Source organism: Camponotus vicinus, unplaced genomic scaffold (genome assembly GCF_025532165.1).
Source record: "Camponotus vicinus isolate PSW18456_S1 unplaced genomic scaffold, iyCamVici1.0 SCAF_4, whole genome shotgun sequence".
Taxonomy (NCBI): domain Eukaryota; kingdom Metazoa; phylum Arthropoda; class Insecta; order Hymenoptera; family Formicidae; genus Camponotus; species Camponotus vicinus.
Genome location: NW_028141976.1, coordinates 17,112,961 through 17,126,008, shown reverse-complemented (window position 1 = coordinate 17,126,008; position 13,048 = coordinate 17,112,961). Strand labels below are relative to the sequence as shown.

The 13,048-nt window shown below is 32.1% G+C and overlaps 1 pseudogene across 1 annotated transcript; it reads left to right on the top strand.

Annotated features, from left to right (window-relative positions):
* Positions 1-2,166: 2,166 nt before the first annotated feature.
* LOC145970664 (uncharacterized) lies at positions 2,167-4,641 on the top strand (annotated as a pseudogene). The gene is made up of 3 exons (XR_014438559.1): positions 2,167-2,993; positions 3,528-4,195; positions 4,547-4,641. The product of XR_014438559.1 is annotated as an uncharacterized LOC145970664 (transcript).
* The last annotated feature ends 8,407 nt before the right edge of the window (positions 4,642-13,048 follow it).

Genomic DNA, 13,048 nt, shown 5'->3' with positions numbered 1-13,048 from the left:
TTTGGATTTAAACTTATGTCTGGTTCAACAAGTAAGGTAAGACTTTAAATCTACATAAACTACTGATATATCTCTTCTTTTTTGAATGTACGCTTACAAAAATTTATTGAATAACGGGCACCTATTTTGTTTCTTAAGAGACATTTCTCTTCAATTTTCAAAAGATAAAGATTCAATCATGAATGATGAATTATTAACATATTTCTATATTGCAATTATTATTTTTATCTTCTGTGAATAATGTAGCTAATAAGAAAATAGAGGTATATTATAATAATATCATTTAGTTACACACACACACATATTTTGATATGTAGAGAATATTTAAATCTAAGCCTAGTATTTTTTAATATTATTATATGTATGTTTAATTCACAGCATAGCTGTAAAATTATTTCAAAAATATTTAATATTATCTATATTTTGTTTTTAAAACTTTATTTATAATAAATGCCTAGAATTAATTTTCTTCCTCAACATTACATAAATAGAATATCTTAAATTAATTATATAACGAACGCGAATGAGGAACGAGCACGAGATTAATATTTCGTTCGAAAAAATGCGTATACTATATCACATACTAATATCGTTACTTTTAGCTTTATTTTTTCACAGTTGAACCGAATTATTATATCAGTTAAGTTTCAAATAAATTTGGTAAATGTTTATTATGTTTCGTTCGTTTTTAATAGATCTCTCACTTAAGGTCAGGAAGAACATGTAAATTTTGAAAATAACATAATAAACATACAATCTACAAATAAAATCTTTGTTGAGAACATATTCCTTTATTTCTCATACATTTTAATACTTCTATAAATTTATGTAAGGAAGAGAATAAAATTTTTAAAACTTGTTAGATATCCACATTATAAAAAGTACAGAAATATGTAATTGCATTAGAAGAAATCTTAAACATGAAACTGAATTTGAGATAAATAAATAAAAATTATATTTACTTTGGTATATTTACTTTGTTTTTTTCGGAATCTAAATGTTCTATATTTCAATATTCATTTTCAAGAAAAATATCTAATATAACGTTTCAATAAGTCTTTACAGTTATTTTTATTAATGATTTTTTTTTCATTTATTAAAAACTTTTTTTCATTAAAAAACTGTATTGTTTTAATCTTTCTTTAGATTAATCATATTTCCTCATAAAAATTAATAAATCTCTCTCTCTCTCTTTCTCTCTTCTGTATAAATCGATCTTTCGTTGCTGTGGATTCATCGTTGGCTGCGCATTTGACGTGCCAGCTCCTTATAAAGAATCCCCGACATCTTCATTATCTTCTCGTCCATCGTCCAACCACGCTCCCGATCAGCTTCCATTACGCGCGAGATTAATTCGATTTTCGTGCTGATACTGGACCACGCGCTGGCAGCAACTCTTTTAAGGCAGCTACCGTGAGTTTATTCAGATCTCTTATCTCTACACTGCTCGAACACCTTTTCATCCTCTATATATATGTGTGTGTGTGTGTTGGAGGACAGAAATATGGAAATGATCACAGCGCTAAATCAAATATGGAATGAAATTCCTCAGGCAATAATTAAAGCCTGCAACAATATGCATGAGCGTCTGCAAGAGATTATCCGAAAACAAGGCGACAATACACATTTTTAAATATGAACATTTTTACATTCCGTCCTCCAACACACACACACACACACACACACACACGATGCTTCTAATCCGACTAGCAACCTCCTCGTGGTGCGCATCAGGTAATGCTAATGTTGGCGGTAAATGAACAAAAATGGTAACTTCGATGTGTCGTAACTCCATGAAAAAAAATTGTAAAAACTTTATTTTTTTTAAGTTCACACATAAAAGTTCATATTTTACTATGATTATCATGAAATTTGCGAAAAAAATTTATTTCACCTCGTGGAATGCGTCAAATTATGCAATTTTTTGGAGACGAAACACGTCCTTACTTTTAAAAAGATGACGTAAGCTAAGTTACTCGTTTATTTACACGCTAAAAAATCTTGAAAATGGATAAAAAAGGTACAAAATTAAATCGAACTTTTCGTCAGAGAAAACGGCATTTTCGAGGTAATCAGCACACAGCTGAGCAGGATTCGGAATTTACGAGCACGTCGGCAAAAAAATTGCGAACTTCGGAAGAGATCGACTTTCCTATTTCAAAATAATTTGGTTATTGCATCTTGAATTTTTTCACGGTGTTTTTTACAATTGCATCTCTTGTGATCTGCAAAAAATTGCAAAAGTAATATTCAATTCTCCCAAACGCCAAATCGAGGTTTGGGATTCAAAATTTATGTAAAGTGCGACTGTAATGAAGTATATATCGATTCATCGCCATTTATTAACAAGGCGTATGAAATAAATCGTCGAATTGTTTTTGTTTTGCGACTTTTGGGTGTTGGACGAGAAGGCCTAAATTTATTTTGCGGTTTGATGGATATTTGCCAAGGCATGGCTGCAAACACTTATTACGTATGCCTTGACAATATCTACGTAGCGACATCTGCAGTTTACAGTTGGATTTTAAAACAAGCAATTGAAGATGAGAAGATAAAGAACGAAGCGGCTGGAAATGTTGCGACACATTTAACGGTTTCCGGCGACGAAACATGGAAAAAAAGGGGATCTTCATCTTTATTTGGTGTGTCTACTTTAATTGGAAAATATTCCAAAAAAGTGGTCGATGCGGAGGTTAAAAGTAGCTTTTGCCAAGCGTGTAATTTGTGGAATAAAAAAAATGACAATATTAACGAATATAATGAGTGGTATGGAACTGAAATGTTTTCGAGATCGAAAGAGAAGCACGGAGTTCTTTACGTGAAATACATCGGAGATGGGGACAGTAAAACGGAATTTTAAATGCGAATCCGTATGAAGATGAAGTCACCGTGGTGAAGAAGGAGTGCGTCGGTCACGTGGAAAAGAGAATGGGCGCGAGACTTCGCGATGCGAAAAAAAATAACAAAGATATCGGCGGCGAAGGTGCTGGGAAGTTAAGGGGATCCTAAAGTCGTCTGTTTTATCGACAAAAACGCCGTAATTTTCGGAAGTGTGCCATTTTTATTGCCTGTATAGAATTAAAAATCCTTCTCCAGAATTGAAGTGTACACGCAAATAGACACGTGAAAACTTTATACAGTATGAGATTTTATATTGAGAAAGAAAATAAGTATAAAATTACATTTTTATTTATCGACTTCTTAAATTAACATGGCGTCGGAGCTGTACAACTTGTACAAATATTAGCTTCTTATCAAAGTTTTAGCTTTTATGCATAAAACTGTAGCTTTCACGATTGTGTACTGCACCGTAGAACATTGTCGAACTATAAAAACTGAATTTAATTGCCTAATTAATAAATGGCATTCTTTCGAAAATTTCAGTCCGTATGACGTACCTGAAATATCGGTAAAGTAAAGTGGAAAAAGCAGTGAATCTTCTTTATAAATAACATGACAGAGAGATATACGGGATGAGGGTTAGATGAGGGCGCTGTAATCATGTAAGAGTTCGCCGTTCAGTTTAGGATCCCCTTAACAGATAAAATTATTGGTGAACTCACGACATATTATGGCTTGGCTATTCGCAGACATCCGGACTCTGTCGAGGAAATGAGGAAGGCAATATGGGCCACGTATCATCACGAAAGCTCCACTGATGATAAGCCGCAACATCAAAACTGCCCTCCAGGTAAAGAGAGCTGGTGCAAGTGGCGTAAAGCCGAAGCTGAAGATACACTTGCAAGCTTCCGTCATGATAATCCGCCTCTTACTGATGAAGTATTGGAAGTAATTAAGCCTATTTATGAGGACTTGTCATCGGATGAATTGCTAGAACGTTGTTTAGGAGCGGAAACGCAAAATAATAACGAATCTTTAAATTCATTGATTTGGACTTTTGCTCCAAGACACCTTCATTCTTGGGCAAAAATTGTTGAGATAGCAACTTTTCTAGCGGTTGTTATCTTCAATGAAGGATTTATGCCAATTTTAAAAATTATAAATGTAATGGGAGTGACTATTGGTCAACAAGCGGAGATGTATGCAAACTCTCGGGACGAAGTTCGTATCGTCCGCTCGACTGACTTCGCCAAAGACGAAAGAATAAGTCGCAGGGAAGAGAGAGAGCAGCTCGGCAAGACATTTATGAGCGGGAGGAAGGTCCCTTGTATGGTCTTGGACCAGCTGATTGATCGTAAGTAAAATTATCTCTATGTAATTAGTACGAAAAACTTTAAACGCATTTTTCTCGAAACCATGTTTTTCAAATTGGCTCGCATGATATCTCAAAAACCAGTTGATCAATTGAGCCAGGCTTTTGCACACATCTTCAGGATATGTGTGGCTATAGTCCCTACCAGAATCAAGTCGAAATCTTTTTTTTTCTTAATTTTTACAGCCCTTTAATGAAGGAAAAAAAATGGAAAAAATCGAAACTTGATTTTTTAAATGTCATTTTTTTAATTTTCAATATTTTTTTTCATTCTGGTACCGGCGATAGCCAAACTCATACTAATTAAGAATCTTTTTGGTTTTTTTGTTTCAGATAAGCAGAACAGCCGGAATCGTGCAAGCCGTGGGCCAACTTTTTTTTTTATGAGTACATTCAATGTTTTATACTGCGCTTATTAATAATCATTTTTTAATAAAAAAATTTTGAAACATACTTTAAATATGGGTAAATATATAGGAGAAATCTTTGTCCCAAGAAAACTTATACTTTTTTTTTAAATTCGCAAAAATAGCATAGAAATCCGGCTTCTAGACTAGAATATCCCCTTAAGATCTTATTCCAATTTTATTTTAATACAAATTTTTTTCAATGAAATTTTTTGCCTTTTTCATCGTCATTTATATACTTATATGCGCTGAGAGAGAGAGAGAGATCATATTTATCTTATTGGAGTTGTAATCGTATCGTGTTTCTTGGCACTTAATTTTATTATCCTTATATTTATTATAATATTATATTATATTCATTATAATTAATAATTATTATAAGAAAAATTAAATAAACTAATGAATCATATGCGATCGCGAAATATATAAGGATCTGCGAAAAACCGTCCAAGTAAACTAACGTCCGTATTCGCAGCTCGGCTTTGTACAGTATAAACTCTACGATAAAAATTTTCAATTTTAATTTATGAATATAACAAATATTTTTTTGAAATCTATATTCAATCTTCTTATATCGTTTCTTATATCATTCTATATATATCGTTTTTCTCTTCAATATGAAGAGTGAAAACAACTTTATCTTTTTTATATACAAATACTTTGTTCATTTATAAATTTTGAAAGATATTATTTTTTTCTTTCACGGCCGTCCGTGACATTTTTACATTTCATTATGTTTATTCAATCACACAAATGAAAAAAACTGACATAGATGTATATTAATATCCGAATATTAATATAGTTTAATCTTGTTAAATAAATTTTACGATTTAAATATTCAATTTAACTTAAGAATATATTCGAGAATTGAATTCTACTTTTTGATCTTTTCTACTATCGATCTTCCCTCTAATAAAGATAAGAAAAAATCAGCTGGTTGAAGTTTGGAACGTTCCACAAGCGATTTTTAGAAAGTACATATAAATAACAAAATACATCATATATGTGTAGAATAATACAATATAGCACAGCATGAAACATAATATTTCAATACGCCCTACGACAGATACACTTATTATCGAAAAACCATTCTTCGGATAACTAAAAAAATTCTAGCTTCGTCAAAAATAATTTCTCCCATTTCTGCTGTCACACTCGGCGATTTCCAAAATGCCACGCACAAAATAGGATCAGTATCGGCCCTATACACCCTGCGGCAGACACTCTTACTATCGAAAAAGCACACTTCCAATCATTAAAAAAATTCTAGCTGTCCCATTTTATGCGTGCCACTTGTAGTAGTAAGGGTGTCTTCCGCAAGGTGTATCGGTTTGATATCGGTCTTAATATCGACAAAGTACATTATTTACTTAAAATTTCTGACAAAAATTATGAAAACAAATTTATGAACATTTACGGCGTACATAAAGAAAAAATGTAATTTGCAATTAACAATTACATTTTTTTTTTCGAAATAATTATGTCTTTTTTTTACACCAGTTGATTCCTCTCCTTATTTTGTACATAAAAGTATTAAGGTAAGATAATCGAAAAATGAATATTTTACAAGATATTTTACGGTTTATGTATAAAATTAAGAAATGATTTCAAGCCTCATAACTCGGAAAGTACTTAATGAAAACTAACTTAATTATAGTGTTTTGGAAAGCCTTCGAGATGAGCTACAAGAATATGTAAAAGTATATAGGGTGTCCCGTTTAAAAAGTTGGAGGTGACCTTCACGTGACCTTCAGGTGACTCTTCAAAGTCAAACTAATGGCACCATCTTATGTCCCCCTTAAAACCATACAACTTTTGTCTGAAACATTTTTCTCTAAATTGCTTCGTTTCCGAGATATAAATTTGTAACACTTTACGTGGGCCACCCTGTATATTCTTGCACTTAGAATAATTTGATATTAGCGTCAGTAGTTGCGTGAAACCGATATGCGTCTGTCGTTTTTTGTAGATAGTATCAGGATCATTTTATGCTAGATTTAAGAATTTTCCATTTAAGATTAAAATATTCTTTTTTTAATAAAAGACATGATTGTGTGTCGCTATATCAATCCTATTTTATGATAGATTGAAGTGTAATAGCATTAAATTTAGAAATCTTTTCTGTGGGTGCATTAATCCGAGAAAACAAAATATTGATTTATCTCGATGACTTGTTGATCGCAACGAAGGACATGGATGAGCACATTGAAATCTTATCTAAAGTCTTTGAGATAGCAGGTAAACATCACTTGCAACTTCGGCTGGATAAATGTTATTTCGCTCAAACAGAAATAAAATATTAGGTGTATAACTAAGTTCCCGCCGTTTTTTTACTTGAAAAATGCATTTATTTCAATAAGAAAATGAATTAATATATTAATCAAAATATAATCCTTTGTTTTCTATGACTTTTCCCATCTTTTTTGCAAAAGTTGGATTCCGCGACGATAGAACGACTTGTTTTTTTAAGCAATCCATTGATCGATGCATTTTTGGACTTCTTCGTAATTGGAGAAGTGTGTATCGGCGAGCACGTGTTGCATTGATAGGAAAAGGTGATAATCCGATGGGGCCAAGTCTGAAGAATAGGCGGGTGCGGGAGAACTTCGCATTCGAGCTCCAATAGTGTTTCTTTTACGATTCTTGCAACATGATGAGGTCGCGTGTTGTCACGCAAAAGAATCACTTTACGTCGATTACTGGCCTTTTTCGCATCAATTCATCATTCAATCGGTATAATTGTTGTTGATAGCGGTCAGCCGTGACTGTTTCAGAAATCAATCGATGAGCTTCAGCTGCAGTTTTATTTAAATCAAAGTAGTGAAGAAGTACATGTCGAAAAAACAACTTATCACATTTAATTTTAAATCGATTCAAAAAATATCTCTTTCACAAAAAATAAATTATTGCGCACTCAATTTTATTGACAAATGCCTAACTTCACTACATTTGCAGCTGGAGCCATTTAATTATGAGCGGCGGGAACTTAGTTATACACTTAATATTTAGGATATTGCGTTAATGCATATGATGTTCAATCGAACGATGAGAATATCAAATCTATTCTTAATTAGCCAATACCGCGTAATGTAGAGGATGTACAGGGTGTTTCCGCAACATACACATCATTAAGTCGGGATGCCCATCGTCAGGGGCATACTTTATTAGACTCGCTGAATAAGATCAGAATGCGAGTTCAACGGGAAGTAAGGAAAGGGAAATTTTATCATTTTATTATAGTAAATAATTGCGAAATTTAATAATATAGATAAAATATATATTTAATAATATATATTATATATTTATATGTAATATATTTTTAATAATATAGATAATAATAATATATATAAAATATTCAATTCTAATATATAAATTGACAAATTTGTTCAATAACACATTATAACATTTAATTATAATATTTAATAATAAATATTAATATATATTAGCATATACTAACGTAAATTTAATAAATAAATTTGAACAAATACAGTAAAAAATATAATAAACAAATATAATAAAATATACTTATAATGACAAATATTTTTGATCTTTAAATGTAATAAATTATAATAAATGTTCAATGTAACCACCACATTCTTCTAACCATAAAACAATTCTGCTCATGAAATTTTCTTTCACGCGACTTATCATGAGAGAAGTGATCTCCGCACATGCGTTACGAATTCTATTTTTAAAAATTTCTACATTTTTCGGCAGGGTGTGATATAGTTTATTTTTTAAGATGTTCCACATAAAAAAGTCCATAGGCATAAGATCCATGGGCAGAGATCACTCTTCTGATAAAACAAGTGAGAAACATTTTCAGCAGGATTGCTCTATATTTAGAAGAAAATAGTGATTATATTGAGTTTTTATAATTTATTATATTTAAAAATCAAATATATTTTTCATTATAAGTATTTTTCATTATATTTGTCCAAATTTGTTTATTAAATTTTATTTATGTTATTTTATCTATTACTATTTGATTTATTATTAGATAAATATTTTATTTATATTATTAAGTTTCACAACTGTTCATTATAATAGAGTGATAAAAACAGATTCCTTTTTCCTTATTCCCATTTTAATCTTATTCTGCGAGCCCAGTAAAGCATGCTCCTGAGTGGGCAGATAGGCAACCCGACTTAATGATGTGTATGTTGCGGAAACACCCTGTACAAGGATTTATTGGATTGGCGAGTTATTTTCGTCGATTTATTCGAAACTTCTCGGTATTGGCAAAGCCATTATATGAGATGATAAGGAAAAACGCTGCTTTCAAATTCGAGTCCGTCGAGAGTTCCGCGTTTGAGACACTCGAGCGATATTTAGCTACTAGACCAGTACTTGCGATTTATTCACCACAAGCAAAAACAGAATTACACTGTGATGCAAGCGCTAGTGGTTTTGGCGGTATTCTATTGCAAAAACAAACCGATAATACTTGGCGTCCGATCTCACTTTGGAGTCAACGAACAACACCCGCCGAGTCGCGGTACCATAGCTTTGAATTAAAGCGTCTTCCTGTTGTGTATGCGCTGAAAAGATTCCACATAAATCTTGCGGGACGAAAATTACAATTATTACAGATTGCGATAGCTTCCGTCTGACTTTGAATAAAAGAGACGTGAATCCTCGAATTTCGCGTTGGGCTCTATTTTTGCAAAATTATGATTATGAAATTGTCTATCGTCCAGGTGAGCAGATGAGTCACGTTGATGCGCTTAACCGATGCCACGGTGTACTTGTTCTCGAGGATTGGAAAGAACTCTGTCCGTTTGTCAAGATCGCGATGAAGAAATTTTAAGGATCCGCAACGAGCTTGAGAATGGCGAAGTCAAATATTATAAATTACGAGACGGGCTTGTGTATACAGGGTGTCCTATTTTAAAAAACGCACCTCGATAATTCTTCAACGAAGCATTTTCAGCAAAAATGTTTCAGACAAAAGTTGTATGATTTCAAGGGGGACATAAGATGGTGTCATTAATTTTTGATCTTGAATAGTTACTTGAAGGTCGCGTGAAGGTCATCTTCAATTTTTTAAATGGAACCGCCTACTTTTTATTCCATATTCTTGCTCATCTCGAGAGCTTTCCAAAACACTATAATTAAGTTAGTTTTCATTAAGTACTTTCCGAGTTATGAGGCTTGAAATCATTTCTTAATTTTACATAAACCGTAAAATATCTTGTAAAATATTCATTTTTCGATTATCTTACCAATACTTTTATGTACAAAATAATGAGAGGAATCAATTGGTGTAAAGAAAACACATAGTTGTTCTTCGAAGAAAAAATATGTAATTTGCAATTAACAATTGCGTTTTTTAAAATGGGACACCCTGGTATAGAAAGGATAAAAATAAAAAGCTGCTTTTTTATGTCCCCCGCTCTATGGAATCAAACGTGATTCGGACATGCCATGACGATCTCGGTCGTGTAGGAATTGATAAAGTAATCGAAAATATTACACGAGTCTACTGGTCCCCTCGTATGCGTGAGAAAGTGCGAGAGTATATTTTTAACTGTCTTAAGTGTATAGAGTTTTCCCCGAGTAATAATAAGGTTGGCGACTATGTTGAGATTCGTAATATCGAAACAACGACTGGAATTAATAAGAAGTTGGTGCCAAAGTTTAAAGGCCCATATGTTGTAAAGAAAGCATTAGATCGCGATCGTTATGTTGTTGCCGACGGATTTCAATTAACCCAGCGACCGTATACGGGCATATTGGCGCCAGATCAGATGCGTCCTTATATGCGTACATAAATGTAATATTTAATGACTTTATTTTAATTATTCATTATTTATAAATTGTGTGTGCGATGAGCGTTGATTTTAGTTTTATGTTTGACCGGGACGGCCAAAAGTCAGGATAGCCGAACTGTAAGCGATAATGGAAATGCGAGAGAGTTGATGAGATATAGTATCATTGTATCGTTGACCGTTTGTCTTGATCGAGGACACCTTGTCTCGTCTTGAGACAGAAGCAGCCCGCTAAGACCGAATAGAAGACGAGCATCTAGACAAGTAACGAATATTTATTTCGCGCGATGATAGCTCGTGCCTGAGGTCGATCTAACGGATTCACATTTTCCCGATTACAATATAATATAAACGTTTCGATTATAGTACATTCGACATTATAACGATCTACCATTATCTTGCCATTATCATTATTTTTAATTTTATCGTTTGATAAAATGCTTTTATTTTTGATATCATTATATTTGTAAAACGTCTGTACTATATAATTTATTTTAATTCAAAAATTGTTGACATGATATCTTGTTGCCTTGATGTTCTTTTGCAGTGATTGCAATAAAATTATATCGGTATTATTTTGTGACATATATGTATGATTTTGTGCATATATCATTAAAAATGTATAATGAAAAGGAACACGCGAAGCGCTCGCTTTGTATTGTTCTAGTGAAATATAAAAAAGCACTTGAAACAAATGAATGTAAAAAAAAAATCTTTACGAATATTAATATAGATAAACATTGAGTAATCGCATTATTACAAATTTTAATATTAAAATATGAAAAATCCTGACAGCATTTTTATTTAATTTCATTTCATATGTGTTTATGCTATAAAATAGAGTTTTTTTAAATTACATAATAAAGTAATTTTTTAAAATATAAAAAAAATTTACTAAACATAGACCATTTTTTTAAACATATATTTTTAATAATTTGAAATAATCCAAGTCAAAATACATATTTAGCGTGCACTATAATTGAAAACAATAATAAAAAAGAGAATATGCTTATAATTTCATAATAAAGTCTATGCAAGGAAACGATGAAATTATAATCTACGATAACAATGAGTCATATATTTCGAATAATAGTAAACTATCTTTATCAATAAATCAACTTGGAAATGATTAATAAAAGTTATTATGACTTGTCGAGCCTCTAGATGTATTAAAATTTTGGCTTTACTAAATTTTGATCTTTTACTACGATCGTAATAAATTGTAACATCAGACATTCAATATACAACGAAGCAACAAACGCAATATAAATTAATAAGATAACAATGTAATAACTTTAACTTTATTTTTTCACTATTATTTTCACGAAGGTCCGTTGAGCGATGAAAATCGACTAAATATGAAATAAATATAAGAAATTTAATAAAAAAATACTTAAAATCATACCTCTGAAAAAATTTCTTTTCCCAAAATTTGGTGCTAAATGTTATATGCTGTAATCTCTTACATATGGATTTAAGATTCACGATATCCCCCATGCTGTTCTTATTTTCCAAAATTGCAGCAATTATTTCATCTGGCAAATGTGCTATCGTAGTCATCGTAAAAAATTCATCGTAAAAAATTCAATGATTCACAAAACAGCTCACAACAGATATTATTTATTTTCGCACCACTAATTTCGTTTATATACTCATATATATATATATATATATATATATATATTTATTTATTTATTTATTTATTCTATATATATACAGGGTGTCCCGCAACGTGATGTCCACACTGAAACTGTGTATTCTTTGTGTCATTCTAAGTCAAAAAGTCTTAATACACATATGTCCTAAAGTCGCTTGTTTCAAAGTTATAGCGAAAAAATGCAAAAGTAGTTATTTCTCGCACTAATGCGAGAAAAGCACCTTTATGACTTACCTTACCACACTAGTAGTGCGGAAATAACAGGCATTACAAAAAATATTGTATGTATGGCATGTGCGGAAGACAACGAACTACGTCGCGCATGAAGTTGCCGCATTCGCTTCAGCTCATGCGGCAACTTCATACTCGACTTAATTCATTGTTTTCCACACTTGCCACACAAGATAATATTAATAAATTGACTGTCGTTTTAAGTGAAAACATCGCATAAACAGAGCTTAGAAATTTCTCTTACCTACCAATCATGAGTACATTTTCCAATGAAAAATATGCCGATATTCATTTTATTTATGATTTCTGTAATGATAAAGGGTCGTCTACAATGGCCGTAGCATAAGGTTGTAAAGCCGTAGTATTAAGAAATTGACCAATCCTAGTTGAAGTTCAGGAGAATAATCAACTGTGATTGGTCAATTTCTTACGACTACGGCCTTACAACCTTATGCTACGGCCATTGTAGACGACCCTTAACGCACGTGCAACAGTAACAGAATATCACCGACCGTTTCCTAATCGCAGAGTACCAGATCGAAAAGTTTTTAGCAATGTCCACCGAAGCATTAAATTTACTGGTACGGTCCCAAATAAAAATCTTGAGAGACCATTAAGGCGACATCGTCAAATCGAGGATGCGATACTAGCAACGGTGGACAGAACTCCTACTATTAGTATCAGAAGACTTTCGGCGCAAACTAACGTCTCTAAAACGACAATTTGGAAAGTACTGCGTGATTATGATTTATACCCATTCCATTTTATG